Below are 26,889 nucleotides of genomic sequence, written 5' to 3'. Positions count from 1 at the left end.
GTTCACTTTCTGTTTTACAGGGACACCCACATAGACTTTAAAAAGCATAAATAAAATTATGTCCACACAGGCTGTGGGTCTGTGCAGCAGCTGTTCACATGACACTATATTTTATCTGCATACATTTAATCATTTTTTTTCCTAAGCAACTGTCTCAATCTGTCAAAATATTTGTAAATGGATTCAGTTTCCAGTGAAATTTGCTTTCACTAGCACAACAGAGAGACAGGGAAGACTTATGCCCAGTGGGAAGAAAAAAAAGCAAAATTGTTTTCCATTGCAGGTTGAACAGCTCAGTCCTAAGGCGTTTGCCTTGATGGCTGTGTGAAGCCAGTACTCTCACTTAGCAGCTACCTCATTTCTGGGCCGAGATGTTTCATTTCATCAGACGGATTTCTCCACAGCTGAACAAGCACAAACAACATGGTAGGTGACAGAGGACAGCTCTGTATTTCAGTAGAGGAGGGACTCACCTGAAAAGAAGGGATATTGGGGATTTTTTCCTATTTTTACCCCTAACACTCTGTGTCCTTCTCTTGTTTTCCTCCTCCATGTAATGTATTAATGCTTCCCTTTTGGTACCTTGGAAAGCTCTATAGTCCGAGGGTGTCTGGGGATTTAGTGATAATTTACTACAACTAAACAGATGAGCTGATAACTGCCTCCTGTCAGTTCTGCAGCAGATTCAGTGTCTGTGTTAGCCCAACCTCCTTGTAACTGACCCTCTGAGTGCACAGTTGTGGGAAGTAGATCACTTAAGCCTCATGGCTTTCCAGATCCATGGCTGTCCTTTTTGTGAGATAACACAGATCCTGATAGACTCATCAGACAGGGAGGAGCAATGTGTCCTGAGAAAATGGTGATGAGGGCAGGCATTATCATGATGCAAAATTGCTTTCCAGAACTCTCCTGGTTTAAAGCACAGGATGTGGCATCCCTTCCCAAAGTGGAAACACAGATAGGCCAACACTGCCCACCAGTATGGTCTCAGTCTTGTCCAACTTCAGCTGCCTGTGGGCTCCCACAGCAGCTTTTGTACCTGCAGTCATACCAAAGCTGTGCACTTGTAGCTGTAGAAATCCACATGTTTTGATTGCACCCTGAAGGAAATAAGCCTTACAGCTCATATCAATATATTGAACTTTAACTTTGTTGTATAAACCAGAAAATCCTGATGTCAAGTCTATTTTTAAGCCCTAATCTGTAGCAATGAAAGTGAGAGATTGATGTGTTTGCTAAAGCAAGGGGATTTCTATGTGCACAGGACTACCTGAGGCCTTACAGAAGGCTTTGCAGGGGGAAGGAGCTGGTTCACTTAGTTGTGTAACTCGGATGTTTTAGTCTGGGCAGGAGCTGCTTCTAGGGTAACTAGAGCAAAGAACACCCTCTCCTTACACACCAGCAGTACTGAACATTGACCACACTGTTTTGGCATAGTCTTGAGCCCATCCTTTTTGTCTCTGAATTAGGTTACAGGTAAACCAGGTACCTTATTTTCAAAGCAGAAACAGTTAACAGCCACCCTGCCTTGGCTGAGACTGTTGTGTATGCTTCCAACTGGGACCACTGATGGTCTTGTTGCTTCCAACTGTGGCTTAAGGCAGGCACTGGGACAAGGCTGACCATCTCCTGGCAGAGATAAATGCCTTCCTGTCTTTCCCAGACTTATGCCCCACCATATAAGCAATATAATCTCGCCTAGGCAATACGTGCTTCTTCAGATTGTTGTTCCATCAAAACTCTTTGTCATTTTCTGACAGCCACCAGGAATGTTGAAATCTCGTGTATTTCACACCAAAACCATCTGTTGATGTCAGAGCTATGTGCAGGGTCTTCAGTACTAAAGAAAATTAGACCACTGATTATTATTTTGCTTGTGGCTCCTTTGGCATTCTGGACTTGATACTCAGTGATTAAGTGGCCAGATGTCCTGAAGCTGTTGCATACAGCTGGACAATAAACTGTCTGCTACAGAGAAATAGCAAAGGCCTTCCTCCTTTATTAGGGTAAAACTGACAGTTTTATTGACTGGCTTTTTGCCTTGGTCATATTTACAGTGTTACACTCGACCTATTTAAATCATTTCAGTAGCAAGCTGGATATTCTCTGAAAGCAGTTCTGATTCCAGACTGAAGAATAGGTAGTTGTTTAATGAATGCAATGAACTGTCATATAGCCACATTTTAATATGAAAAATAATTATTCCTCTGTAACAGCTGACAGTTTGTTTTGCTGTGGGCAAAATACAGCTTTGATAAAGTACATTGCCTAAATGAACTCAGCTAGTTTGAGAAACACACTGCAGTAGCAAATCAGTGCTTTTACTACCTGTGTACAATACACGATTTTATGTTTTTATACATAAAAGAATCTACTGCAGATATTATAAACACAAGATAAATAAAAAAAACAACCAAACCAAACACAGCAAAACCCAAAAACAAAACCACAACAAAAAAAAAACAACAAAGAGCAAAGAGAGCAAAGCCAAGAGCAAGTATCGGTCCACATCAAATTAATCATGTAGTTGATAAATGAAGGATCCCTGCAGCTCCATCTGTGGGGCTGTTTCTCAGGCTCTGGTCTTGTAGGCCACTGCTGCTCTGTAAGACATCAGAAGGACTTCTGTCAAACTGTGGCAAAGAGAAAAAAAGTCTCCTCTTAAAAAGACCCTAAGCGTATTCCCACAAATGTAAGCAAGCAAAGTTTGTGTTTGCATGCAAAATTAACAGTGAATGTGTCTTAATTAGTTGTAAATTAAGCTATTGTGACAGCTTGACAGAACACAATCCTGGGAGACGAGACACTCCTTTACTCTAAAGACATGACTTAGAAATATTATTCTAGGAAATGCAGCTACACTCTTCTTAATATACCATCCTGGTCTGCTGCCACACTTGTATCTCACCCCTCTCAGCCCCGTAAGATGTTCCAACAGAGGTGCCGGATGTGTTTCTGGGGAGCAAGTGACAGTCTCCCACTTCAGTGTTTACATTGGTGACTGCACTTAATCAGAATCATACCAGTTTTTTTCCTTTGTTGGTTTTATCCTTCTTCACTACAGCAGAGAAAGCCAGGATTTTAGAACCGCTCTGCTGGAAAATGTCACGTAAATATTACCGACCCGCTCGGCCAGCAGGAGCTTTGCAGGGCACGCTGCGGATCGGGCTGTCCCCCAAAAATAAATAAATAAATAAATAAATTTGCTTTGCTGTTATTTGGACATTCCAGCGAGGAAAGTTCCGTGGGGCTTCTGTGCTGCCGGGGCGGGGCAGCAGATGGTGCTGGTGCTGCAGGAACCGCCGCTCGCTGCCTGTTCATTGACTGGAAAAGAGGTAAAAAGGGGGAGAAAGGGAAGGCATTTCCAGGGATTCATTTCTCTGGCTGTTGATATCGTTTAGGGAAAAAGAAAGTGGCAAATATTAACAAATTGCACTCAAAAATAGCGGACTGTGTGCCCAGCTATTTGACTAAGCACACCAGCATAAGGCTGTTGCCAAAAGTCTCACAAATAACTGAAATTTGATCGTACAGAAGTAGTAGTTGCAGTAAAATAATCGAGATCTGATTGTATAAAAGGAGTAGTTCGATTAAAGGTAGAAAATTGTGAAGCATAATGTATAGAATTGTTAGGAGTGCTATATCTGAAGTATGCAACCACAGATACCTCACTAAGAAGTTACTGGACCATGTATACTGCTTGGAAATCCCCTTATCCTTCCCATCTTGATCTGAGTATCAAGAATTTCAGTCAGTATAGCTAAGTAGAACTAAGCAGTGATTGGTTTTGAGTAAAGATATATAACCTATGGAACCGATCATTGTAAAGGTTAAATTCAAGAATGGACTTATGTAACAGAAAAGAAGTACAGAAATGAATGGAAGAATGGGCTTATGTAACAGAAAGGTATAAAAATGAATGGGTATTATTGCTAAGTGGAACAAATTTGGAGGAGCAATGCCCCGTGTTCCCAGTAAGCTGAATAAAGAAGTGTCTATTTGTTCACATCAAATTGGTGCTGGGTGAATTTCTTTTGTCCTGTTTGGTGACAAGGCTGTACTCAAAATGTGCTTTGTTTTCAAACAGCTTAACTAAGTAAAAACCAACAAACAAAGAGCCAAAAAAAAAAACCCCAAAAAACAAACCACAAACAAACCCAACCCAATCTAACCAAAAAACCCACAAATAAAAAAAAAAAGCCAAACCAAATCGGAACAAAACAACAAACAACCCAAACCCCCAATCTAAGGTCTGTATGAACATGCTGAAAGACCCAGGAATGTCTCCATCCTCAACTGACTGGGGGAGTGCTGGAGAAATGTGGAGAAATGATGACAAGCACAGCCAAAGAGGGGTACAAATGAAACAGTTTCAGAAGACAAGACAAGTTTGGAAAGAAATAAAAAAAAGTATTGTGACGTATTTGACTACCGAGATCATGCCAGAAAGCTAAAGGGAAGCGTACAGGTATTGTACAAGAAAGTTTATTTCAGATTCTCTCTCCTGTACTAACAATATAACGTGATCCCATTGTACCTATTATCTCATCCCATCTATTGTTTTGCACAGCCAAATCCCTTTATGTAAGTTGTTATATCTCACCTGACTTCAGTCAGCACTGGTAACATATACCAGCTGTCTCTCCCTGTGCATCCCCCTCTGTTCCTGCCAGTTCTCTAATCTTTTCAGGAAGACCTCCTTTTTTCACCAATTGTTCTGTCTTTCAGTTCTGAGACTTATGATGATTTACAATCCTTTCCAGTCTCATAAACTTTGTACTGCTCTTAGTCCTTGTAGTTGCTTTCTAATAGTCAACCTTCCAGTTACCTTAAGATCTCTTACCTGTATTTGTTGTTTCTACTTAGGTACTTAAGCATCTCTCTAATTTAATTCTCTGTATTCTAATATGCAACTTGAAAGAAATACAACTGTTTATAAATAAGCATTGTATGGAACTCTATTGTTGCCTACAGCACGTTGCTGAAAGGGCTCATGAAAAAATTAGAGAAAATTCCACATGCTGATCTCATTGATTTTCCTTCTGGCTAGGAAAAACATTTGTTTAGCACAACAAACTTCTTGAACATATTATAGCTTACAAATGGAGTATAACATACATCCACTTGTTTGTCATGTCGAAGGTGATTTATTTCTGGATGACACTAAAAGAATCTCATGTTCAGCTACTTCAGCATTGAAGTTAGCCACATTTTCAGCAGAACTTTGCTGCTATTTGGACACCTCAGTGAGAAAACTACTGTGGGGGACCATTGAGTTCTTTGCTGTTTCAGGGTGTCACAATGGTATCTACTATTTAAAAAGTCTGGACCCAAGTGGATGTGTAGCGTTTTTTAAGTAAAAGCTAATAGCTGTTGCTGCTGAGTAAAAGAAAACTCTGTAAACCAGTGCCTCAGGGGAATTGTACAGGATGCATGTGTTGACTGTCTGAGCTGCTATGAATTAGCATAAATCCATGAGTTAAATCATTATTTGTAATTTGAAGTTTGCTGAAAATCTTCTAAAGTGAGACCAGGAAGAAGATGCACAATTATTTTTGTTTTGCATAATGAGCTTGGCTAAGTAGAAGGTCACCTCAAAGTAGAGTTTTTCAAGGATACCAACATTTCCTTATCCTATCCTGTGTGTCTGATAAAATGGCTGGGTCTCAAGATGTGTGCTTCACTAATTGAAGGTCATATTAGCATGAAAGGGTCTAGCCTTGGCTGATAGCTACCATTTCAATTTAACGTTGGTTTTCTTATAAAGTAGAAATATATTTCTCCTACAAGAGTTACTCTTCATAATGCAATCTCGTAAAATCTAATGTAGAATGGTACATTCATGTCTATCAATTTAATCTTCCCCTTATTTTAAATAATTAGAATGAATGAATAGAAATAAAATCCACATGTAATAGCAAAGAGATAATATCGTGTGTATATGAAATATCACTTGACACTGTTTCTACAGTGAATTAAGGCTTTGTTGATCCTGAGCAAAAAAAAAAAAAAAAGAATCAACTGGATTATAACACATAGCTTCAGTGAGGGTTTCCAGGATCTTAGAAATTAATGCAGTGTTCATGAATATGGAAAAGGTTTCCTTGTGGGATTCAGAAATGAGGTGACAGTGCAGCAGCTGGCCAACAAATCCATGTGACTATTGGTACAAGGGTATAAATATCATCCACTGCTGCAAGCACAAGTTAAAGATGTGGCATAGATCAGTTTTTAAATTGTCTGCTGTGCAAAAGAACTGTTGTCTCAATCAGGAAACACGAAAAATAAAACCTATGGTTTAGGTTTTATTGTGGGGCCAGGGCATTCCTTTGAAGCTTCAGGTGCTGGCTGAGGCAGGACACTTGCCTCAGTGATTCATTGCTCCTAATCAGGTCAGTTGTTTCTTACAAAACTAGCATTTACTAGGTACTTTGGTCTTATTTTAGCATTGAGAAGTGTTCTGAAAGAGGGGTATGACTCAGGTTCCTAACAGCTGTAGATTCTATTCAAGTAGGAAGAAGTTAGGTGCATTTTAAAAGTATTTAGAGCTAATGAAAAGCAAAGTATTTTGAAATTAATGTCAGGTGATAAAACCATGATCCTAAATTGAAGTTCTCTGTAACTATGTTAATGCTGTCCAGCATAATTGCCTCGAATTGCCATCTAGATGTTAAAAATATCAGTCACCTCAGATAAGCTGTTATCAGGTGTGCAAATTAGTTTGCACATAAAATAGGTCTTGACAGGTCCCAAAATTAAAACTGCCTGGTTCTGTGTGGCACTATTTAGTCCTACTTCGCCAGAGCCCCCCACCTGAAAGTTGTCTCTTTACTGATTTGGGACATAATGGAGAACTGGATTAATGATAGCTGGGATAGGAGCATGATATAGCATGTTAGGAAGGGGACATATTACAGCTGCCTTTGTCTGAGCATCAGTAAGTGACGCTGGGAAGGTTTTGTGCCACGAGCTGGATTTCTTGTAAAAACTTGTCAGAACGATTGGCATTCTTGATCAAGGGGTTTGGGGTTTTTTCTGCATTTGAATGAGAATAAATTATAACAGTATAGTTAGCATTTGTTTAGAGAGAAGAATTTGTAGCCATACTGGAGAACGCTGAGCAAGGAGACAACTCTGAAGGGATGCCTCTCTTTTTCTGAGTAATTGGGCAGCAGGATCCCGAAGCAATTTGTTTCTTATACATTCTTCCTCGCAAAACTCTTTGCTGAAGTATGTGGATACCTGAGATGTGTCACCCTGAAAAAAATCAGCAGAGGAGTTCCTGAAATTTAATTTTGTACACATCAACACGTTTCTTGATTAGACTTTAAGCTTTCAAAAAAGATGCCAGTGTTTTGCTGCAGTAAAATTAGGACTTAAATCTTCATCCAGTTGCTTTTTCTCACAGCACTGCTCTCTGTGGACAGAAGCAGACAATCTGCACATGCTTTGTTCTCTATCCACATCCCTGGCACATGGTCAGTGACATTGTATAGACCAAAACATTACTGCAAGCTCTGGTTTCCCAAACGCTGTCAGGTCAGAAAAATGGTTGACCAAACTCAGGTGACTTATTTTTCATAGTTGTTGTGCTTTGTTTTGTTGATGTTGCTTTGTGTTTTTTTAATTATAGGTCAGAAGAAGAAAAGGCTCATTACAATCACAATATATGCCATGCATAAACCCTAATTTACAACTGCGGGGGAACACTGCATTCTGGATTACCTGTCAGTTGTAGACAGCAGCTATCACTTCAGAGTTACAACAAAGGAGAAATGGAAGGCTTCTCTGCTCCCAGGTACCGTTCTATTCTGCAGTGTCATGGTGAAATATTAATTACATTTATCAGAGCAGGATTAAACGTGGAATGAATGATTAATTATTTGGCACTGGGATAGATTAAAGTTCTGTCCAGGGTTTATGTATTCATTAATTACTTGTTAAATTAAAGCCACACCACTTTGAAGGAGGAGCAGTCTTTTCAGCTCTGCTGGTGCAGTGGTTTGTACAATTTATTTGGTGTTCAAAGGTGCTATCTGTAACAAATAATTGTCATGATAATATATTCTACTTCTTAAGCATGATGAAGAAACCTTTAAGTGTGTACTGCACAGTTTGCTTCCTTGCAGGTATTAGCCTTTTATTTTTGTCCTGTATGATGTTTTGAAAGGCCGTTTAAGATTTAATGTAACACATCCTTGATGAATTTTTGCTATCAGAGCAGAAGGAATAGGCTGAAATGGCTTTACTCATGATCCTCAGCAGAGGAACCTGCTACCAGTAGAGCAGATAAGTGTAAGCCCTCCCTGCTGGATGGTTACCTGCCCAGTACCTCCACTGGTGTGGTGATTCCGTGCCACAGAGATCACGTATTCTTTAGCAGGACAGGACAGAAGGAGGCTCATATTAATGATTGTGTCTAAAATATGTATCTTAGAGTGTTTCTGAGCTGATAAGATTTTCCAAGAATCTTGGGAAGGCTCCACTTTTGTGTTGATGGCTTTGTGTACATGGAGATGTGCCTTGTGGAATTTTCACTTAACTTTTACTGGGCCGATGTCAAGATTGACCAGTTACTGCAGTTACTTGGATTTAATAGCACTTTATGCATATAGTGGCACAGATTGAAGGCTGCCAACAGGTTCAGCTTTGCCCTGTCCTACCTTCCTTAAGAGTAGGTAGCCATGCTGTTCTTCATCATTATATTAAATAGCTTATAAATATAGCTGATATTAAATAGCTGCTGTGTTGCCCTGAACTGGGGGAGTAGGGGACCTTGTAGTCCTGTGTGCCATTGAACTCTTAGTGATATTTTGTGAATGATAAAAGCCATCAGGTACCTTCATTGTCTTCTTTGTACAAGGAATTCCTCCTTTCTCCTCAAAAGACCTGTTTTCATGATGTTCAGTATTTAACAAAGGGAGCCAGGACAAGGTTTGCCACTTTGTGACTAAAGGTTTACTAACATAGGTAAATACTTATCTTTCAGCTTTTTGTTTTCTCTGTTCCCATTGAATATTGTTGAAGTGCAGAATCACAAGCTGTAGGGTTTGAGTGTTTATAGGAGTTGCAGAGGTTGATTAAAACCAGATTCTGTCTGGGTCTACGTGGATGTCACAGTGTGAAGAGAAAATACGAGAAGTGGTCAGAAGCCCAGGTACTTCTAGAAATGAAAAATGGGGGAAAAGTGTCAAAATGTATGAACATGTTTGAAAATATTAACCTCCCCCAAGCCCCAGCCCCCCCTGCTCCAGAGAACTCAGCTGTTTGGGACATTGCTAGGACCACAGGCAGCAATTGCAATGAGATAGTTATCCCTTCAGGAAAGCCCTAAAATTCCAGGACTTGAGAGAAAATATTATGAATGTAGCACTGCTGAGAGATGCTAAAGAACGTGTCACACTGAAGATGTGATATACCACACGGAATCAATAAACAGCCCTCTGACTAACTGGAAACAGTGGTGCAGTTTCTCATTTCTGCCTCATTTAAATAAATCCATTAGTATCAGGAATCAAGTTGGGTGTCCCAGTGGTGCTGTGTCATGAAAGGATATTCACTAACGTAAGTGTAGGGGACACTTTTGGGGGAGCATGCCTTTTCTGCAAAGCACTTCCCAGGTTTTGGAGGCTGCTGGATTTGTGAGTTGTCATATTTATTAGTCAATTCCCATTTTTCACTATTATTATTAAAAATGAAAACACCAGTTTTTGTATCCTGGACTGTATTGTACTGGTCTGAGTAATAACATTCTTTATTTTTAAGTCAAGAGCATTTTGTTTATGTACTCTACCCACAGGGGAAAATATACTTCTTCTATTGCTGTAATGCACAAAGGACAGTTAAATCTAATAAGTTAATCTAGACTTCTAGAAACAAAATTAAATTTTCAAATAAAGGCAAAATGACAGCTAAGGCATAAATCTTTTATTTAAAATAAAAAATAAGCTCATTCAAATGCAATCAGAGAAGACAGATGTAGGTAAAAAACAAGTAGAGACAGGATATATGGTGCATAAATTTGCTATGTCTATGTGATAGATCAAACAGGGTGACCTTAAAAATGTTCCTAAAACATCAGCTAAAATATGAAATTTGCATATATTTAAATACTGCTTGTTAATGAAAGATGGACTAGAAAGAATGTTAACACTGAAAGTAAAATATAGCACAGGTGTCACATTAGCTATCAGTGGCTAAAATGTAAATATTTACTAGCTTGAAGCTGGCAGGAAGTTCCATAAATTAGAAATATTATCTTCTACTGTTTAATGTATCTTCTTAGGGAAATATTTAGATGAAAAAAAAAGACCGTGATTCAGCAAAGTTCATAACTAACTAAATGCTTAACGTCAGACATCTTCTTAGATCCAAATTACCTTAATGGGACGACTCACAGGAATAGTTTTACTAGAGACAAGGGCCGGTCCCTCTGATGAAGCATGTTGCCAAAATCACAGAGGCTGCTATGAAGTTTTGCCTTTGGATTGGTAAAAAGACCTATTTATACTCAGATTTTTCAAGTATTTTTCATTCTCTTTTTCTGGTCCAAGCCTGTGGTAGATGGTTGTGTTTCTAAGTGTCAGATCAGATGGGCATCTGGGAGGTGGCATTTATTTCCTATTCAGGAGAGAAAATGCAGCTTGTCAAGAGGACCTGATATTAAGTCATAAGGAGCTCTTTTGTGTAAATAGTCTCCTTGGACAAAAAACTGCCTGGGGTTTCTTGATTCCTGCTGTCATTCTTTCCTGGAGACCTTTTCCTCTGTCACCCTGTCCTCACAGCAGCATGTAAGCCATGCTACTTCCTGGGCTAGGATGTGCTGGGATTGAGTCCCCCCAGGGGTCTGCAGTGAGCCTCCAGCTTTTTCACCATGTCCTCAGAATGGGAATTTCTCCAACTACGTAGGCAATGGCATAAGCACCTCTTGTTCAGCTCCAGTGCCCTTAAAGAGTTTGAGACTGGTCTGTCCATCTGGTCATCCCTAGAAGTACATTGTAATTATCTCCTGGTTCTTAATAAATCTGGGTTTTCTAGAGATTTCCGCTGTAATTGGATCAGCCATTAATGTAGCCCAGATTTCCTACAGTATTCTGCTGAGATTACACCTGTTCCAATATAGTGACCCAGTTAGAGCCAAGATACTTGTGTGACTATGAAAGAGGAAATCCATTTGTAAAATGTTATAAGTATTTTGATGTACAGTATCACAATAAAAGACATGTATTTAATCTGAAAAGCATTGTCCAGCCCCTGGAAACAGCAGATGGATGTGTCAGTGGCTTTCCACCAATCCAGATATGGATGTAGGTACTGATAGGCAGAAGGGGATTTATCTTTTCAATTGCCTTGTGTGATGTTTTGTTCTGCTGTTTTGTTAGCTCATTAATGTTCTTTTGTGGGGGTTTTGTGAATGATTTGCTTTTAAAGTGGTATAATCCTGAAAGGTCTTTTTTGTATTCATTGCTAGGAAAAGTGTAAGTTCTTCAAGCCATTGATTAGTGACAAATGCCATCTTTTGAGAAGTTCTCTTAATCTTTGAGATGTCTGTTTTGAAGGTCACTCCCATTTATTAAAGAATTGCAACTGTACACCTGAATATTTCATGAATTGCTGGTATTGTTTTTAGCTTTTGCAACACTTCTGCATAGGAAACAAGTGAGATAGCAGAAAGATTTTTAAAATAACCCACATATTGACCCATTATTATGTTGCCACTGGTTAAGTTGGATTTTTTTCTGTCACATTTTTATTACATAACACAGGACAAATAAAAATCTGAGGTGGTGTATATGTGCACTGTGGGAATACTGTCTTCACACCGAGTGTCAGCTGTGTGGCGTTGTTCAAGCAGTCCTCATAAACCTCTGGTAACATCTGCAGCATATAGGGTGAAAATACAAACCCAGAGAGCAACAGAAAATAGCCAGGGGGGCTTGCAATAAAACTGTGTAGGTTAATCACTGGATTCCCTTGAATGAGTTGCATGCTACACGTCTCGGGCCCTTTTCTTTGGCCTCAGTTGCTGAGGGATGTCATTCTCTGCATAAGACAGGATTTGGTGCATCATAAAAAGCATAAGTCTCTCACTGTTTCTTGATGAGGGCTCTTTCTGCATGTGGCAGGAGCCTGTCATTCCGTAACAAAGGTCTTAGACTCAGTCTCCACTGATGATTTGTGTTTAGGTGTCTTACATTTGCACTGTCTCACCCCATGGGAATGGGCTGTTGAAGACAAGGTCCCTCACACTGTGGGATCATTAAATCCAGGTCATCTATAAAAGATTTGGTCTGTGAAAGAAACTTTCCTATATGTTGTTGTAATAAAACATGCCTTGGCAGGAGACATTTTTGAAATGCTGCTTGCAGGACTGCATCGGTGTAAAATTTAAAATTTGCCCTGTACTCTCAGCACTCTGAAAACTCAGCTTCCAGGATTACAAGTGAACTTTACTCACCTACTGTTTTCTTTAAACTTGAAACTTTTGGCTGCTTTGTAGACTGATTTAGGTTACAGAATCATTACAGCTTGCTAATTCAGGGAAATTAGGTTTATTTGTTTACAAGAAGCCTGTTCAAAAAATGATATACTGTTCCAGTGTGGTCTTTCCTATGGATTAGGCACAGTAGAGTATGTGTATTGGGGCAGCCAAAACACAAGTAGACAATTAGCTTTTCTACCAGAGACTAGTTTTGTTAACATTCCCTTGATTTGACAGCTGGAATAGATGAATGTCATTACTGACCTTTTCGATTTTACAGCTTCTTCACTTCCATAATTCCAGCTCCTGCAGCTGCACAATGGAAATGAACTTTAATAATGTTCCCCAAACTCCTGAAAATGCCTTACTTAAGTCACATTTTACAACACTCTAAACAATTGGAACCTTTCATATCGCTGCTTTTAAAACCATAGACTAAATCAATTAGCATTAGCAATTATGTGGTGGACATTTCTCGACTGTTTTGTAGAGCAGGTCTGAATAATCAGGCATTAGGTATCCAAACTTCAGTGTGATATATGATGATGGAAAAATTTATTCCTGAGTTTTAATTATTGCTGGAAGATATTCTCTAGGTTCTGCAATTAATGCCTTTCATTTAATGTTATAGGGTCAAATACTATTCACTTTAGTAATGTGAATTATTTTATTGAAGCTAATATAAGTAAATATAAAGAGCAGAAACCAGTTATAGAATGTAAGTTCCAAAGGTGCAATTGTGTAAGCTGTGGTATCCCACTGAAATCGAAGTAATGACAAGATGTTTTTCTAGATGAGACTGCTGTTGTTCTTAATGTAGTTAATCACAGTCTGCATTTTTTTGCATTATGTTCTAGTTAAAAAAAAAAGAGAGAGAATTAGAGGGGATTCCATCACTATGGAGAATGTGAGGTGAAGTAACTTAAAGCTATTATTACAGTTGGGGGGTTTTGTTTTGGGTTTTTTTTGTTTGTTTGTTTTATATACAAAATAAGACTAGTCCAGATTTGACTATCCAAATCCGGTAAAAGCATAGGTTTCAAAATTGGAAAGCAAGGTGAAATTGTACAGAATGGCAAAGTTAACCTTAGAAACAAGAATCCAAATTGTTAGTGATGTTACTTGATGGGCTCTAGGGGTGACTGGGGCCCGTTGGCTGCCATGACTGTGGGGCTTATGGCATTGACCTCTTGGTCTTCCTCCTGCCAGACAGGCTGGTTAAGTCTACAGTGTATTAACCACATTTTAACATATTCTAATAGTCCTTTTGAAAGGCTTATTTCAAAGCTCTTATATGTCTAATGAACTCTCTTCTGAGAGTTCAAATATCCTAATGAGATTAACTCATTAAATAACTGCCCATCACTTAGTTGCTGATAATCTGTTTCGTTTGTGGCACTGGAAGAGAGAGCTGCCTCTGAAAATGTTAGCACTGCTTGGAGATGATTTCTCTTTGAATATTTTTAGATTATTACGTTTTCTACCCTAGACAAGCCAGTATCATTTTCCCTGTCACACAAATGGATTGGACTGTGCAATAACAGTCTTTCTCCCTTCAGGTTGGTCAGGCAAAGGTGACAGGTTTTGCCACCATGACATTACCTCCTTCTTTAAGAAACAAGACTTAAACTTCCCTGTGACTAATTAGTTGTCTCTCAAGGGATGGATTTGTCAGCACTTACACAAGCAGAATGGCACAGATGCCTTCCACAGATCCCAAGGAAGGAAAAAGTAAAATAATTTCACCTCAAATTTTACAAATTGGCAAAAAAACCCCACCACAAATAAAATACACATATGAATATTTATGAATCAGTAAAAAACATGGCAGAAAACACAGGATAGCACTAAACCTGTATGCTAGTGTCAAGTGGCAGGAGATGTTGCCTCCTTTTAACAGAGGTGGTCCAAGTCTCATTTCTGCTGCCTTATTTGTGCCCCAGTGATCAGGGACAGCTTAGGAGTGAGTGGCTCATTGGGGAAAGGCCAGAAAGGACTTTGGTTTTGGAATGCCTCATGCAAGGAGCAGATGAGCCTTGGCGTGGAAACAGGTGGCAGAGGCGCCAGGAAGAAGTCCAGGCAGCGAGACCTGGTTTGGCTGTCGAGTTATGCTGGTTGCTCCAGTTTCAAGACACAAATGTTCTGTCCCTGGACAAAGGACACACATAATGCCAAGCCTGAGATTCCTTTGAGGAGCTGGCTGGCCTTGGATTCCTGGCATGCTTTAGCCTTAACGAGCCTGGGAGTTTCCAAGCAGGATTGCTCTCAGGAGTGCTCAAAAGAAACAAGGAGCTGTTTCTGTCACCTTGCACTTACACGGGGGTAGTAGCCTGTGTACTCACAGCAGCAGCCTTTGGGAAAATAACAGTGCCAAGCTCTAATCTGAGATGTCCCTATAGCACAACCAGCACATAACCATGTTGGTTTAAGGCACAGTTTGAATGGTCTGAACAAGCTGGGATATTTCTGTCCTGCTAATGAACCCACACTTGCAAACGAGACGTGCTATTATGATGACTGATTAAGACCACGCTGGTATTGTGATGATACTCGTGTAAAATCAGTAATTTCCTTTATAGCTCTTTAGGATACAAAACAGTATTACATGCAATGTTTAAAAGATTTAAGATATTTTTCTTACAGGCTATGCTGCTCAGGTGTTTGTCTACACACAGTCTTTCTGGTTGCTTCTAAAGAAAGCTCTGGTTTCTTGATGGTCAGCTGTCCAGGAAACTTGAAGGGTGCTCTTTAACATTTTTCAGTGATATGAGATTGTCTTGCTTTTCAGGAGTTATTTTTGGTGAGAAAAGCTCACCAAAATTTATAGTTTGCAAATAAAATGTGAGGAGTTTGACTGTTGGTAAGGGAAAAATATAAACAACACCATTACATTTTTTTCCTGTGTTTAAGCTATTCTGGTATTGGTTAAACCATTTAAAATAAAAATGACTTTTGAATTAGGACAGAAAGTAAGAAGGGAAAGTATTTCATCTTGTTTTTTTGAAGCCGTGGTCTCTTATTACTGTCACCAGCAGAAAGACACAGAAAAATTCTTAATTGTCTTCACAAGGACACAATACATGTTCATCGCTAAGGTGAACAATATCTGAACTATTGAACCTACTAAAATAAATCCTTGTGTTTGGTGTGGGGGGTTTTGTTGGCAATGCATTTTGAGCATAGCCCTATGGTTAGTCAAATTTTTAGACATGATATCTTCTATTTAATATATTACTGAACAGCCCAGGCTGTGACCCTAAGCACAAATACTGGAGCCTAAATTACACGTCTTTACTTCTTTTGCATTGTAAGATAATGTGTTATAGTTCAGAACCGTTCTCCACATTCTTGGAATGAAGAAGTGGAAATATCTCTGTTTCCTAAGGGTGGACCCTGTTTGGGTCCATTCAGATGAAACTGCAGTCAATGTCTGTTTGGATGTAGCACCACTTAGTAAATAAATCAAACAGAGAGCAGCAACATTCATTGCTCATTTTTGCTTGCTGTAGACTTGTTTTAAAGACAGCAGAAGGAAATGGGAAAGGAGGGGAACTGCCAAAGTCACATCTGTACCTAACTGTGTCTAACATTATCTTTTATGTCAAATCATTATCATACCCAGGAAAAACCCCTGGTGTTTAGTGCCAGCTGTCTGCTGATTCCAGCAAAGGAAGTGGGAGAAGACACCAGGAGCAAGGCAATCATTATAGAGATATGGTACCTCTGTACTATTGACACTTTTAGGTGTTTGCAGTGTCACTGTGGGATAGTGGCAGGAGGCAGTGGGGTGTGGAGCTGGGAAGCACATGGAAATGACTTGGCCACTCAGCTGAGCTGTGACAGCAGTGCTTGCTGCCAGTCCACTTTCCGGGAGGCAAAGGGCAGCAGGAGTGCTCTGGAAGAGCATCCAGCACAGTTGCTCAGGACTGGCCCTGACAGTAGGCATCCTAGTACTGCCTTCTGTTTGCTTCAGTGATGAAATTTGTTGACTCAGAAGTTTGATTAATATTTAATGTGAGAGGCAACACGTTGATGCTGATTTAAAAGAAGTGAATGTACATTGTTATCTCTTGTGCTTTTCACATATGAATGATGACAGATTTCAATATTACATTCAGAATTACTCTGGGAAAGGACGTGTTCAGCCCAGGATGCTGTCCATGGTGCGCGGTGTGCTCTGGAAATGCAAAATAATAACACCTTATGTTAGTAGCATAAACCACTGATTACATGTGCTTTGATGTGAAGAACCACACTGCCAATTGAACTTGTAGCTGTAGTCAGGGACTGATTCACCACATGATCATTTTTAGCCAAGCAGTTTCTGAATCATGGGCCTATAATTGCTTCAGATTCCTGGTATTGATCTCTTATGTCAAAATAATTGAACTTTATGGCTGACTTCTGATGCTTATTGAGAAATCATATAATTACTTCCAACCAGCTGTGAGTCAATAGCAGTTGAGTACATACCACTACTCAGAGTGCTTGATATATAAATTTCCTTCTAAATAAACACAAGACCTACCACATATTAATAAATCTAGGAGCCTGGATGCATGGTCCTAAGTTACATAATTACATCACCTAATATTTGTAATACCTGAAATATCTGTTGTGTGTTTGCATAGAAAATATACCTACTCCAGCCCCAGCCCTACAAGCCATGGGACTGCTGTGCCTGCAGAGAGCTGCAGCAGGCTCTGCACCAATGCAGCAGTTTGAGACACCCAGCAGGGATTGAGGTCTTGTTGGCCTGGCAGAAACTCTTCTATTTCCATCTGAAGTTCACACCAGTCTAGAAAATCCTGTCCTGAATATCACTTGCTTTTTTTAGCTTTGCCTTTACTCCTTTGTTTATACCAATGAACTGTCTGGAGCCTTGTTTACAAAGCCCTGTATCCAGCACACAGACATCCTTGTTCTCCTTCAGAGAGGGTCTTCAGAGTAGACATACATGTATAGTCTGTTCTTCAAAAAACTTATACTTCTATGATTTCACAAAAACCTATCATTTCTGTTGACTGCAGGTTGGTGACAAATAAACAGTTGCAATCCTTTTGAACAGGCAGCTTAAAAAAGCTCCCTGATAAGCTGAAACTCTTTTTCAGGAACGGCTTAAGCCGAGAACTTTAGCGCCCCACTGCTGATGGGGAATAGACACACAGAGAGCTGGTAAGGGACTTAGGTGATTAAAAAATGTTTTACTTGAAGGAAATGAAGGCTTCGTGTTACCTCTTTGAATAGCTTTAGCTGTCAATTTCTGCACCAAATCCTACCTCAGAAAGCACATTAGCTTTACTGAGTCTTGTTTCCCATGTAATCACTGTGCTGCTAGTGCTGGTTTTATTCACTCCTGCATTTCTTTAAATATTGTTTTATTAATTCTCTTTCCTTAAGGGGAATGAAGCATTAATCAGCCAGTGCATTTAGTACCTACTTACATTAATATCTAGGCAATGCAGTGATTTAGAATTCTTTACACCTTTTTTTGCAGGTTTTTCGTTACATTCCTTACTATCTTGAGGATGCCTTTCCTCATGACACTTTACAATAAACCTTTGCAAAATGAATAGCTTTCATTATGAAATCAATGATATTCCCTCTAAACTTCAGGGGCAATGTCAAAGAAAAGCTACTATAACTGCTAATGCTGAGCCTTTTTTTATGACCAAACTCTACTTTCCAGATGTCACAGCAATTCAGTCATCACCTTCCTCAGCACTTTTGCCTTCCATTGTCACTGTGGTTCTCTTTCTCAAGAAAGTGATTGTCAGCCATGTTTTTTTCTGTTCTTGTGTCTTTACTCTGTTTTCTGTTTGAATCCAACCTTAAACGTACCCTTTTAAGCATAAATGGCATGAGGTTTATACTTGTGACTCTGCATAGCAGGAACCTCTGGCCACTACCTCTCCTAAAGCATGATTATAAGAATGAATTTTAATTCTGAAGCACAAGAAGTAGTTATTAAGAACTTAATGTATTAATTTTAACTGCTTTTTTTTTTTCAGGATGATCTACCATACAGACACAGAATACTACCTGTGACCAGTAGACTCTTCTGAGTACTGTCTTAGGTGTTAGAGATTTTAATTTGAAGTGGGGTTCACGATAGCATTTTTAAGAAGCTAAATCCAGGGTGCTTACTGGGACTAGCCTGGGTGCTTCCTGCTTGCACTGGTTGGGTCCAGATGTGAGCATTCTGCTCAGTTTGATCCTGGTTGGCACATGGAGAGAGTTATGGATCTCTGGGGCCCAGAGGAAATGGCTGGACAGAGAACTTCCCGGGACTGCTGCATCGGCTGTAGACATGTAAGTTCCTCAAAGCTCTGTTCAAGATTCAATTAGGTGCATTGTCTCTTAAGGTGGACCTGCATTCTTTTGTGTTTGTCTATCACAGCAACAGGGAATGTGGACTACTGAGTTTGGTAAAAGCCCTATGAACTAACAGGTAGAAGTACTCAGCAGTTGTTCATTAAAAGCAGATAGGGTGGCTGTTCCACTTTTCAAAATCTTACCAAGGTGCAAAATTGCATCAGCCTGTCTCTGTGTCAGAGACACAGTTTCTTCCCTTTCCATTGTTTAAGGTAATCCTGGGGTTCAGAAGAAAATGCAATTGAAAACCTAAAAGTTGTCATCATCTTGGTATTCTCTTGATTAAAAAGTTTAATGTGTCTTCCTATTTTTAGTACAGAAATAGACATCTGAGTCACTAATTTATTTGCCTTCTTTGAGGCTGTTGAAATGTAAAAAAGATGAGTTAGCAGCCCCTGGCAGTAGAGGCTATAATGGAGATGTTGACAGGCAGACTTGTAGCAGGATCAGGCTACCAGGCACTACAATTAGATTTCACTCAGGGAAGTTACTTTGGCTTCTTTAAGTAATAGCTGTAGTTAAACAACTCTTTAAAGCCTGTCTCACTACCATACATGTTTAGATGACTGAATTTTTCTCATAATCAGTGTACCATACCAGTGGTTATCCTGATGCTCTGTTTCACTTCAAAGGCATACAGTTGTCTTATCTCATTTCCTGCCTTAATTACTTTAAATGTACTGACAAGAACAACTGACCAATTATTAGTACTTTTTCTCATCTTATCTCATTTGTTATCCGTGATGCTCTTCCGCGTTGTAATTACTTCTCAATTTTTCATGACTCAAAATAGGAGATGTACATAATGAATACAAATAGCAAATTGATTAAATGTAACATGTATTGTAGCACCAGCGAGATTGTCATTTGTTATTAATGAGAGAGATTTGTCAGGTGCTCGTGAAAAGGCCTGTGACGCACAGCAATCCAAACCTAAGAGCTGTAAGGCTGGGGCTGACCTTCAGCAGTTTAATTGTCATTCAGCACAAAAGGAAGCTATGCATGATTTTCAGGATAATTTGATATTTCTCTGTTTTGGTGCCATCTTAATTTTTTTGGATTTAATAGTAGAACTTGCAATTCAGGACAACTAGGTATATTCCAATAAATGGCATGTCATTGTAAAGTACCAAATTTCAAAGCCAAAGCTGTCCTGTAGGAGCTAAAATACTGATTGTACAAAGCCTTTTGCCTGCACTGGTGTGATGAGCAGCACAGAGTCAGGGAGCTCATGCAAGAAACACAGGAACCTGCTGTTCAGATCTCTATACTGGATTTAACCAGGCACACAAATGTATACCTTTTGCATCCTTACTAATTTACCAGCCATCAAGCAATGGATTTTTCCAGGGCCTTGTTCAACTGCTCCTGATCAAACTGGTTCATGTTACATAAATAAGGATCCATTGGAAGCTGGTCTTCTACATACTGGAGGGAAACATTTACTATTAGAGTTCGTGGCTTTGAGAGACCTCTTCCATACCAATGTCTGACAAGAAGTTTGACAGTCAAAAATCTTTTGTGGAACGAGGAAAGTTTTCTTTATTGTATTCAAGAGAAACAGATCGGAAAGCTCAAAAATGAAAATGGCAATGCAGGAAATTGCTTCCCAACCTTGAGCTCTGAGCCTTAAAATCCAAACAGCTGAATCCTTGCCCCCTAGATGCAGCTCCCTAATTTCAGTGTGGATCAACAAAGGGTTTTTTTTTTAGAATCAGAGCCTTGAAAATACCTTATTTCATTGTTGATGTACATTGCTTTTTCTGCATTAAGTTCAAAAATACTTTGCAGCAGGTGAAGGTCTGACTCATGGTCAGTTGGTTTTAGCCATGGACCACACTTAAGTAAAAAAACCATAAAACATTCTTCCTTTCAAATTACAGTGTGGACATCAGTATTATTTACCTGAGTCTAACAAATCAAATGAAGATTAAACCTTGTTATTTAATTCTTTCATCTTCTGCTTTCATAAGTGAATGTAGGGATTTTATGGGCATTATTTAAAACAAAAATTTTGATCATAAAGCCTTTGAAGAACTAAATAAAAACATTATGCAGTTGTTACACACCACAAGAAGAAAAGAATCTTTGAAATTTACTGTGAAATTAGAGACTTTATTCTGCATAATTTATACAGTGAGTATTCATAAAAAGGACTACAATTGAAACTCACCTGTCATCGTAAGTAAAAGGATGGAAACAATAGCTAAGGGAGACAGGGAAATAGTGTTATGGATGTTATTTCCTAAATATTTTCTAAGGAACGGTTTCTACCAGTTACTGAGGAAATTAAGGAAAAGTGACAAAGCAACAATCATTTGCAAGTAATAGTTCTTTTTTTCTTTTCATTATCTGTGCTGCCTGCCCTCAGATCTCCTGCATTGTTCAGATTTAAAAACATTTCCTGCTGTAATAGACAAGCCAGAGACTTTCCAGCCAGTCAAGGAGGAGAACTGGGCTCCTGCAGTGCAGCTCTTACCCAGGACAGTGCTGGTTCTGCTGCTGCAGCTGGTACTGAACAGCCACCTTGGCTGTGTCCACTAATGATGGGTAATTTTGCTGGCTCAGAGCTTGGTTTGATTAAACGTGTGAAAATTGGGCTATAATTTTCAAATAATAAGTTGGACTTCCCCCATTCTGCTTATTTTCTTTTCCTGCCTCCCAACCTCCCCAGAGGGATGGGACTGCTTTTTCTTGCCTTTGGAAACACTTCTGGCTCATCAGGGTTTTCTTCTTTGCCCTGCTGCTGCCAGAGGTTGCCTCAGGAGCACCTGTTTTATCTCCATAAGGGATCTTATTGCTAAACAAGAGTCCCCTGGGCAGGATTTACACCCTTCCTCTGGAAACACCGGAAGCTTGTGTCAATTCCTGCCCTTTCACATTCATGTCAGCTTGTCAGGGACTATCATTCACTGAAAATTTAACAGAGGAAACCTGATAGGATTGGTCTCTTGGTGCTACAAAAAATAAATGTTTAATAATGACAGGATAATACATTTCTACTAAACAGCTGACATTCTGCACCTAAGCACAATGGGCTAACAATTCCCTTTGGGACTGTGCACCCAGTAAAATACTTATGTAACAGGTGGATGGACCAAAGGTACAGTGAACAATGCAGAAGAGGCAACACCTTATGACCAAACTAGCAGAAATCTTTAGTGATTTTTTCACAAAATATGACTATTTGTGAACTCTGAAAGAGTTTCAGGACTCTTGGCCCAGAATTTTTATGTATGTTTGCCCACATCCATTGTGTATTAAAGGTTGTGCCATCTATGAAACTACTATGCCATGTTTCCAGCCCTTGCAGAGATTTCAGGTGCTTGTTCCAGATGTGTTATGAACAGGTGAGTGACTGCTGTAGCCATACACTTCAATAAACTCTCCTTTCATGATAAATCTGGCTAAATTTTGAAACATTATGCTGTTAAAGCCCAAGTTCTTAAGTTGTTCCACTGACAGCTGTGGGAGACTTTGTGGAGCAGCAAAATATCGAGCTTTATCTCTCCCTCTCTTCCATTTATTCACCTTCTTTCATGTATAAAGTCATGTGGTTAGGGATTGTTTGACCTGAGGGAGGAAAAATGCATTTATACCTTTAAAAGTGTACCTGTTTGAGGTACCTATCAAATCCAGTTTACCCTAGTCTTCCAAAGTATTTCTTGAACATAACCACTTGAACCTGGACTTAGTTCATAATTGGAAAATTTTTAAGGACATTTTTCTTCTCTTGGCCCTTTACACTCCATTTGAATTGATGTAAATAGCAGAAGCAAGCAAAAAATATTTAACGGTCTGATCAAAAGTACTGTTTCTTCACTACTTGTATTTTTACTTCTTTGTTGGATAACTCATGATACCACACAGACCGAGCAGTTCAAGGTAGGTTAGAGCAGAGTTACTCATTTATCCAATTAAATACTGTTCTTCTCTACCCCTACAACTGAAAAATCTGTGCCTCTCAGTCAAGTAGGGGTGGACACAAGGCAGTGTTCAGCAGGACTGTTCTCCATCATGGGAGTGGTGACACTGGACTGGTTCACCCTGGAAAAGCAGATGGTACAGTGGGTTGATACACCTTATACAAGACCTGCTACATTCTCCCTCTGAGCTACTTTCAAACCTGGGGCCTGCAGGCTGAGACTTAAGTTAGCAATGCATCTAATACATGTGCAAACATAAAAGGAATCTTTCCCTGCCTTTCTTCTCAACTTACAGAAATATTCTAATTAGTTATTTCAGGTGGGAGAAGGGGAAGAAATTTGGAGCAGGGCAAATGTGTGACTGTTGACTTTGCAGTAGTTCTGTCAAAAAAATATATTCTACTTTTAATACACACCATTTGGAAAGCAAAGCCCCTTTCAAAATGCTTCAGAACTCATGTCCTTTTTAATTGCCTGGAATTCATGGTGGCTGTGTGAGAAAGCCATAAACATATACAATCATAAAAACACATTTAGACAACCCAAACAGAATCAGTGCCATATTATTTTAGTTTATTATTCCTGGTGGAGTACAGATTGGTCTTCCTACTTTGATATTTATTTATACCAAGGAACTATAAGAACATAAATGCCACTCTTGGGATAATCCTAATGCTGGGGCCGAACAGAATATGCATTGCATCTGTCTCATTTGCAGTAAAATGAAGGAGTGTTTAGGTGTAATCCTGCTAATGAAGGACAAAGTTGAAGGTCAAATGTAGTTTTCAGAATGAATGTGTCACTGTGAAGCTGAGAGAACTGTAATTCTGCATTAAAAAGTTTTCTTAAAATATCAAATAACTAAGATGAGGAAAAGGAAAATGTAGCTCTTTGGTTTTATTATTCCTTTTTCTTTGAAGCCACTCAAGGATTGTGCTCGAGACTTTAGTGCTCACATGAAAAATTAATGATGGGTTTTTGCTAGACAGAAAGCCTTCTTATTTTGTACTTGATTAACAAAGAAAACTCAATGCAAAAGTGAGATACTCAGCAGGGGATGGTTCTCTCAGAGTCCAGCTCACAGCTTCACACCACAACATTTATTGACACGGGAAAATGCCCACTTTTATCCCAAGACAGTCAAACAGGATATGTGCAGGGCTGTACGTACTGAATAACAAGGAACAGATTCTCCACAAAGGAAAATGTCAACCAAGATAAACAAACAGCCTCGCAGCAGGCTGACCCTGCCGTGCCTCTGGGCTGTTTGGAGTCTACTGCAGAGCCAAGTGCAATGTTAGTCTTTTGCTAGTTATTGTCAGGAAGTAGATTATGAGCTGAAAGGCTGGAGGGTGACTTCAGACAGTCTGCCTGTAGCGGAAGAAAAGCCAAGGACATGTAGGCAGTATATAACACATACAAGCCAGGTCTGCACCCTGCTCACATGCCACTGTGATTTGATATTCCTCACCTACAAAGATCTCAGGTTTTTGGGGGAGGGGGGAGAGGGACCTGGGTACTTTTCCCACAGATCTTTTCCCACAATGTAAAATCACAGAGTAAGCTCACATGAGCTTGTCCAACTGAAAGCATCCTGCTTTAACCCTGTCATTCCTGTGTACATCCCTCAATTTTTAAACCTTCTTGTTTTGGTCTAGTCAGCTAACTGTGCATTTTCTGGGATTCAGAAGGGCCATCTGCTACCCACACAGTCAAGAGGAAAGCCACACAAAAAAAGAAGGTATGAATTTTACAACTTATAATGGAATTACAGTGAGTTTTACTTATTTTAAGCTTAAGAAAAGACAGACATCTGTTACTAGCATGTATTTATGATTTGTCCCCAAATACAGGAGACTTCCATAAATCTGTGAAAAATAAAGGTGCACAGTAAAGAACTGAGTGGGGTTATAAATCTCAGGTCAGATTTGGGGTTTCAAGTGTGAAGAATGAAGCAGATCACTCTGGACAAACTGGACCAGAAAGCTTTCTTTTCTTTTTTTGTTATACTAGAAAATGTAGAATGACATTCACCCCCATGCTCCCTGCCCACCCCCAGCACCCCCTACCAAATACTGCCATTATGAACTACAGGCTCTATTTGTATGTAGGTTCCAAAAGGAGTTTTGAAAATACTATGCATGAGTACTCGGTAAAGGTACGGAATTACTCTCAAACAAAAGAACTCTTCCATGTAGAAACCTGTTATTCTTAAAACTTCATTCCCACAGGCAGCAAAGATGAAGGTTTCCCATGCAATCTGGAGTGACTCTTGCTTTTGAAATAAGGCAATCTGGAGAACATTGAACTTGGTAAGAACTGGTCTTTTGCAGGAGGATGCAAGGCAGGGTGTTTAAGTTATAATTTCTAAACGATAGGGAATCTGTTACTCTATGGATAAGAAGACACGAAGCCACAAATAGCTCACCTGATAACAGCAGTTATGAGCTTTCCTGAAAGATTTCATATTTTGTCTGATTTAGTTACGATTTGTTTGCCTGAGCACTTCTTTTGAAGTTATCTACAGTGGTGGCACCAAGGTGCAGTGGCTAGTGTACAATTATAGAACCAGGTTGGCAGACTGATTGAACTGGCTAGCTGCCATTTTCACAGCAACTATATTTTTTTCTTGTGGATTTTAGATCAGATCCCTGCAGGAACAGATTGAGTGGAGTTTTTATATTGTTATTATGAATGTTTTGATATTGCAGTAATGATTTTTTGATATTTGATAATAAAGCCTTGAGATTATAGCAGTGGAAGCTTCAGAGTACCCTTCATAATCTATTGATTTTGTAGGATTTCCATGGTGCTTTTTTTCTTAGCTGTCATTGGTTGTTCATTTTTTTAATTAATTTTGTGGGGATTTCTCTCACTACTTTTGCCTGCCACACAGTGCTGCTGTGTATGAACTATGTACAACCAATGCACTTACATTATCCTGTCAAGTGCTGCTAACCAAATACAAGGCAGCACAGCCCAAGTTTGGTCCTGCATCACTAAACTCAGGGAAAGCTTTACTTCAGCTACACTAAATAAAGGATCAGACCCTATCTGAGAACAGCTGGATGTTTTTCATACAGTGAGGTTATATTCCAGTTTGTAACTAAAAATTTAGACAGCTAGTAGGTTTTAGGACTGAACATAAATTATATCCCTAAATTGTAATCTCTCTAGGACAGGAATGGTATTGCTGTGTGTAATCTGCAAAACATCCTGACTATTTTGGCAGGGAAGGCAGAATTTGATGACAGACTTGTAATTGCAGCTGTGAAGCACAGAAGTAGAGATGTGCCTGGGGGAGAGAGGTGCCCTGCACTCCTGGGAGCCTCCCACTCATGGGAGCAGCTGGGTCACTGTTGCACCCTTGCCAGCCAAGAAACTGTCTCTGCTCTGGCTTGTCCAAATTTATCCTCATGCTGCTGAGTGGCCAGTCTTGGTTTGTCCATCAGCTGCTGCCAAGCAGATGGTACTGGCTGTGTTTCCCTCACCTTTGCTCAGCAAAAGCTCTAATTTGTGTGTCCTTCTGCTCCCCAACCAAAAGTGTCCATGAAGTCTTACAGGCATGTATTTATTCTTGAGACTTACAAAGATTTTTTTACTCTGACTGAGGTTGACTGACAGGCTCAAAGGTTCCTGTAAGGCAATATGACAGAAAAATAAGAACAGACAGACAGACAGTAATGGCATGACCCTCATTTCCTTAGGAAACCAAGCTAAAAATGAAAATGTAACCTCAGACCCTTTGCTGAGGGCTTCCCTTTTGAAAGCCAGGATGAGAACAGATATATTCCAGATCAGAAGAGACATGTAGAGATTACTGTATTCTTGTGACTATATTAAAAGAGCCAAGAAAAGAAAGTAATTGTGAATAACTTTTAAGTCCTCTTAAATCACCATTATTATTAAAATTATTAATAACAATGTTATTGTATTTACTTTTCAAAGGAAAAAATGGTCTCATGGTACAGTTAAAACCAGAGAGGGATACCTGGGGGACAGAATGCAGCGGTGCTCCCCTGCACCTGCTCTCTGCCCAAGGGACAGACTGAGGAGTGGCTGCTGTCCTGTGCTGCACTGGGCTGCAAACCACGCAGCAGGTAAAAA

At 39.5% G+C, this 26,889-nt stretch overlaps 2 long non-coding RNA genes across 2 annotated transcripts in view; one reads left to right on the top strand and one right to left on the bottom strand.

Annotated features, from left to right (window-relative positions):
- Positions 1-326: 326 nt before the first annotated feature.
- LOC108498058 lies at positions 327-26,889 on the top strand. Its single transcript, XR_001875053.1, has 5 exons — positions 327-426; positions 7,634-7,798; positions 18,493-18,793; positions 24,441-24,523; positions 26,731-26,889. It is a non-coding gene; the product is annotated as an uncharacterized LOC108498058 (long non-coding RNA).
- Positions 424-26,889, bottom strand: part of LOC108498057 — a 39,807-nt gene continuing 13,341 nt past the window's right edge. Inside the window, exons 2-3 of the long non-coding RNA XR_001875052.1 lie at positions 7,108-9,163; positions 424-2,603 (exon numbers count right to left, since the gene is read on the bottom strand). This is a non-coding gene — a long non-coding RNA (uncharacterized LOC108498057). The remainder of the gene's footprint in view (positions 2,604-7,107; positions 9,164-26,889) is intronic.

This window comes from Lepidothrix coronata, unplaced genomic scaffold, assembly GCF_001604755.1.
Source record: "Lepidothrix coronata isolate B3197 unplaced genomic scaffold, Lepidothrix_coronata-1.0 Scaffold54, whole genome shotgun sequence".
Taxonomy (NCBI): Eukaryota; Metazoa; Chordata; class Aves; order Passeriformes; family Pipridae; genus Lepidothrix; species Lepidothrix coronata.
Note: the sequence above shows the minus strand (reverse complement) of the source record. Positions and strands in the feature narration are given on the sequence as shown.